The sequence below is a fragment of the Pinus tabuliformis genome, chromosome 6 (assembly GCF_031772625.1).
Source record: "Pinus tabuliformis cultivar Carrire ecotype Pingquan chromosome 6, CPIR1, whole genome shotgun sequence".
Classification (NCBI taxonomy): domain Eukaryota; kingdom Viridiplantae; phylum Streptophyta; class Pinopsida; order Pinales; family Pinaceae; genus Pinus; species Pinus tabuliformis.
In genome coordinates, this window is record NC_142292.1 from 2,041,443,820 (window position 1) to 2,041,450,295 (window position 6,476).

The window sequence follows — 6,476 nt, forward strand, 5'->3', positions numbered from 1 at the left end:
CAGGTATTGGACTTAGGGGTGGTGGCATTAAAACCGCCCCAGGATTGTTCCATGGAGATTGGGCCATCGCTGAGTGACTAGTCAACAAAAGTGTAGAAGATGATCTTTGATGTTGAGAAGATGGAGATGTTACGACCTTCGACGATTGCGGAGGAAGGGTTGTAGGAGATGGATGAGTGTTTTGAGGTGACAACGTGGGTGGTAGACTTCGCGGAGAGGGAGTTGAGATGGACGAAGTGGATGAAAGAGTCTCTCTGTCAGACTCTGGAAGTGCTTTCCTTGCTCTTTTCCTAGTAGGGAGAGGGGTTTCAGTTGGCCGGATGCCAAACTTTTCACTCTTCAATCGGGTCAGGGGATAAGCAGGGTTGTATTGCGAAGTCAGGCTGCCTTTAGATTTATCAGACTTGTGGGTGAAGATAGAGAATCCCTGGAGTTTATGGATCAACGTTTGAACTTCAGGGGGATCGATAATAGGACGGTCTGATGTATCAGGGTGTATAGTAGCGGTGGATGTCCGAGCGACTTCTAGTTCCGAGTTTAGTCGTACTGGAGAAGTCAGGGAAGTTGGTGAGGGTGATTTGCTCTCAGAATGGTATTTGGATTTTGAATTATGCGCCATTCATAGCTCGTGCCCTCCTTCTAGCGCCAAAAATGTTGAGGGCCCCGAAGTCGGGTCAACAACAAGGGGGATACCCACCCGGTCTGGAACCTGGTTGGCGGCTCCTTGCCCGTTTGGAGTAGCGGGTCTGACTGGGGGTAATGGGACCAGTTTCCCAATGTGAAGGGTGTGCGTGTGTGTGTAGAGTTTGATGATATTAATCTAAAAGGTTTCTCTGAACTAGTCTTAATTCTAACAGCTAAACTACTTCTATACTAATGTGATCTAATGGAGAGAAACAATACATCTAATCTACGCTAACCCGGGGTGTTCTCTTTTGTTATGCGATCTAGAAAGATTTCTAACAACAGCTGGTAATAAAGATCATTCAACTGTTATCAGAATATAAATCGATAAAGATAAACCATTCTGCATAAGAAGTTAGGCAGAGTAGTTGTGAACAGCATATCGCATAATCAGTTTTCTATATGTCGAGCATAAATGAAAGACTCCACCATACAGAAGTGCCAAATGGTAATACAGACATTCATACAGTAACATATAAAGAACTCAGTTGTATATCACTTTAGGGATACTAGCAGAATTTAGTCAAGAGATAAAAGTACCATTTATGACTGATTTCACTAATAAACTTCAAGCAATAATGATTTACTTCTACTTGTTCTAATATCTGTTAAGAGTACAAAAGTGCAACATCAGTAACAGACATTAAAATGCAAACATAAATAAATCTCGATCCATCCATTCATCAAAAACCTCCTCTGAGGGTGCAGAAGTGCATGTTCTGAGGACAAGTTTTTTAACAGATTTCCGGATCCTTCTCCAAATGCCATGAGAAGGGTTAAATACTACTAGCTAATTGATATTAATTACACGAATCTAGGGAATCAGCTTCAAATGACCGCCCTTCACTAAAAGCAAATTTATTTCTAAAACTTTAAATCTAATTTCTGACCGTTTCTGTATATTCTCTTTAGTGCTGCCAACTGTGTAACGCTTTCCTGGGAAGAGTCGGCTGGCTGCCTTCTTCTTTTTCTCGGGAGATAAAAGTGGAAATGACAAGAGCTGGCACCTCTTTCTGACAGACCAGAAGATATTTTCGAAAACCTTTCTCTAGCTGGGTGTATTCGCCGCATGTATACTTAGCACAACCCAGGTTCTTCTCGAACTGATTTTGCTGTTGCTGTTTTGGTTTCCGGTTGCGCGAATGACTGAGTGGGTTAGGAGTCGCGCTGTATGGACAATCCCCTGTTTCGAGAATTGTTTCCGCTCTTTGTTCCAGGCTTTTCTGGAGCGTCCTCCTTCCCTTGCGTTTTTCTTTTTGCTTTACCCAGCCTGAGCTTTAAGATCTTTTCTGAACATGCTGCTTTTGTGCGCTTTTGACTCTGAGTCCTAGATAGTCTAATTTCATTAGTGCCGGTTGTCTGATAGTCTGGAATCCGCGGTCCTACTGCATGCGGCATTCATTTGCGGAGGCATCTTCTCTCTGCTATTTGTTTGGTGCTTTCCCTTTTCTTTCAGATGTTTCCTGCATATAGATTTATATCAGTTGCGTGCCTTGCAGTCTACGCAAAGAAGGGAAATGAAAAGATTGACATAACAGCATTAAACTCTAATGAATGCATAATCCTGACATGCATCATGACTTGACTCTTCGATAAATGCGATGCAATCATTCCTTGATACTCAAGCATGCGGTCATTAATTCCCTTTAGGGCGCGCGCTTGGTCTTTGGGTTTATCGTGTGATGAGTCTTTTCAGATCGCAGTCATCGCAGATCGCAGTTATCTGATATCGTAGGTCGCAGAAATCGCATATCGCGGTGATCGCAGATCACAGATCGCGGATCGCAGATTTTATTCAATGGTTCATGGTGCCATAGCGTGATGTTCGCGATGTGCGACGTCGCATATCAGCGATCGACGCTTCTTGGAGGTTTTCCTTTTAGAGCGCGCTTGAGATGTATGCGACGCGATGAACTTCGCGTTGCTCTCTCGCAGTTTTACTTTTCGCGCTTTCAGCAACGCTTTGACCTTTCCTTGCGATGCGTTTTAAGCCTTAGGGAGAAAAATACAAAAATTTAACAAAATACTTTTTTGGGATTTTTTGTTCAAGGTCCCCCCTTTGCTCGACGTTATTGCTAATATTAAGCAAAGAGGGGGGGTTGTTGGTGACCACAACAGGTCCCTATCCACTTTTCCCAACTCATTGGCCAGATGAGAGGTACTTCCCATGTGTCCCTGACTACATGGGTAGGATGATACTAAATCAATAGTAGGGAAATAATATATCACATCCTGCTCACAACCACACATAGGGAAAGGATGAACAACATCCTACAGTCACACATCACAACCATTATAGGGAAAGGATGAACCACCCTACATGCATGAAAATCACCGAGAGTAGGGAAAGGATGAATCACATCCTACAAACAAAAGTTACAATGAAATGTAGGTAAAGGATAAACCACATCCTACAAACACAAGTCACAACCATCGATCATAGGAAGGATCCTACATGTTGGGAAAAGATGAACCACGTCCCACCGATATGTCAACAAATGCCTATATGCATATCTCACTGGGGTATCTACAAGAGAATGTGAACCACTCATCCTGCTCATATGCCATAGGAGAAGGTGAAACACTCATCCTATGCATATCTCATCAATCGTAGGGAAAGGTGAACCACTCACCCTACACACATGTCAACCATCATGGGGTATCACAGGGAAGGTGAACCACTCACCCTGTACTCAATGCACCAATAGGGGAAGGTAAAACACTCACCCTATGGTCGCTCATAGCTTCAAGAACTACTCCAAGCCCTTAGGAGCTCTCAAAGTTCAATGTTCAACCAGAGCCCTTGTAGTAGGGCCTTTTCTTGACTTTCATGCTCTTTCAAAGCAAGAGGCAATGCAAGGATGATAGACACATGTGCATTCATGTTATAATATAAATAAAGTGGCGCTTGATGTCAATATGAGAGGCATTCCCAGTCTTCAATATACAATAATATTGATGAGCAGAAATGGCTGATGAATATTTTCCTTAAATGGATTCATGATAATCCATGCTCGCTACTTTGTAAATTTTTCTTTAATGATGGTTTCAGACTTAAATATTTGACTTTTCAAGGAATAAAGGGTGACCTCAAGAGATATAAAACTTATATGCGCTCTTACCATTCAACATACAATAATATTATAAAATCTCTGTAGTGTACTTTAGAATGTAATTAATATTAATGAGAAATTGTCCAATGTATGAGGCTTATGCATAAGTTGTCTATTTCTAGATTAACAACTTTTCCATCCTTCAAAATTAGGACATATATCATTAATAAACATCATATCTCCCTTTGAATATTGAAAAAGTAATCTTTCCCAAAACATATCCATAAAGCTATTTGCAACCTACAATTAATCCTTTGATCCATGTGCCAAAATCGTCCAATTGTAATCTTACAACTTATATGCAGTCTCTAAGGAAACAAAGATATGAGTTATGAGGGTCATCATGCTCAAATGACATAACTTGACTCAACATTGAACAAGAAAATCATAAGAGATGTTATAGCTCCCTCTGAGGTCTTGCTATGACAACTACCAATACATCAAATTTCCTAAGTCATGAAGAGGAGGAGTCTCTCTCATTCAGACAATTATTTATAGGATCCTATCTCAATGTAATAAAAGCAAGATCTTCTGGTTACTGTGCTTGACAAGACATTATGTCATGCACTTTCTTCAAGGAGGAAAGCTTCAATTTCTTAAACTGGAAGATCTAGATGCTTCTTCATATATAAGCTATCATTTGCCTTGTTCACAACTTAGTTTGTGAACAAGATTATAACATATCACCATTGCAACTGGACAATAATGATATCATACATAATGTTGGACTGAAAAGAAGCCATATATGATGTTGGGTTGTATGTGTTGAGATGCCATACATAGGATTGATGCCACATATAACTTTCAAGGTAGTTGTTACCCATGAGTTGATGTTCATTTGATGCCATACTGAACTGTATACTGCTGCCAGTTGTTATCGAGAAATCTAGTGTCCACTCGGATCTGCTAGTCCCACTAAGACTGGTAGCTATCTTAGAAACAAACAAACTAAAACCACTTTCATTTTCCTTTATGAGTAGTAGATAAGAGTGGAATGAAGGACACTAACCTCAGTCTTGCGCTTGGTTCCTTGCTTGATTCCTCTCCTTTCTGACAGATCCTTGCCACTTCTCCTTCATCTACCCAGCTTCAAAGAGCACCTGTGGAATCAAAGCAGCATAATACTATCGAAGGACAGAGATCTAGAGTCATAAACAATATAGGACCAGATGTATATTGACCACACAATTGCATATATCATCAAACATACAAGAATGTGGAGGAAAACTTGAATAGCTTTATTAATATCAAGAGTAAGCAAAGAGGATTACAACCAATTGTTCTGACCCAGCATAATCCTCCAGCATGAAAGCCCTTCTTTCACCTCATGCAAAGCTTAGATCACCCAACACTATGATATTCCAACAAGAAACCAACAACACTTCCTTACAAGATACAAAATTCCAGCCTCCGGATCTCTGGGATGAGGGATCCATATATAGATGATTGCAGGGGGGTGAGTCAGCTTTTGGGATTCTGATTAGTGTCCTCTCTGATAGTTCTTGATTCGACTTGGAGATTGATGATCTCTTACTCATCCCTGGGCGAATTCAGAGAGGCAAGTGTCATAGGAGAAGTTTTTGGAAGATTCCATGATCATCCACCTCGCAAAATACCTCTGCCATTTGTCCACTCTCACCCATCGCACCCCATAGAAGGGCTTTTCAGTATGCATCGCACCTCCCGTGTGCATTAGGTGGGATGCATCGCACTTTGACCATCGAGTAGGTGAGATGGTCCAGTTTTGACCAGTTCTGAGCAATTTTTCATGGAGAACTTCTGGGAGATGATGTAATCAGCTGACCTTGGTCTTTTAGGGTATGGAACAACACTTTTAGGGACTTTGGAGCCCTTGGTTTATGGAAATGTTTGATTGGGGTTGCAGTGCCCAAAAATGTCTATAACACCAGTGGCTTTCTGTAGTCCATAGTTTCTGCTAAGACTACCACTTTAACTATCTACAACATCTGCTTCTGTTGTTGCTCTTGTTATCTCTTTTCATTTACCATACTACTGTTCCATTTCGGCCCATGCATGTTTATTGCATAGATCTCACAACTATTTTGTCTCTATGAGAGAGAGCCCTATCATTAGAGGAAATTTCAGCCTAAAAGTTCCCATGAATTTTTCATGTAATTTCCATGTCATAATATGTAAACAAATCAAAATCCTTTAAATTTAAAAATAGGTACATGTCCTAAATAATTTTAAATTGTTTAATTTGGGTATCTGCGAAATATTTTATTATTAATTTCGGTATCGGTGAAACATTTTATTAATTTGGGTATTCATGAATTTTTTTATTAATGTTATTCACCTACCTTACAGATGAATTTGGATATCGAAAAATTTATTAATGCAACTTAAATCTTGATATTATTGAAAATATATAAATTAAAAATGAGGGTCCATTTGACATTAATAACCATGCCCTAGATAAACACCAAACAATATATATATATATATATATATATATATATATATATATATATATATATATATATATATATAGACAATTAAATATAAAATATAAATATAGATAGTTATAGTTAAATCTAAAATAGTTAAATAGTTAAAACTAAAATATAATTATAATTAAATATAAAGTAAGGAAACTTTCGGTAAAAATCACATCCATTTCAAACCATTCAATGTAGTTCATCGGATAAGATGAAGAAC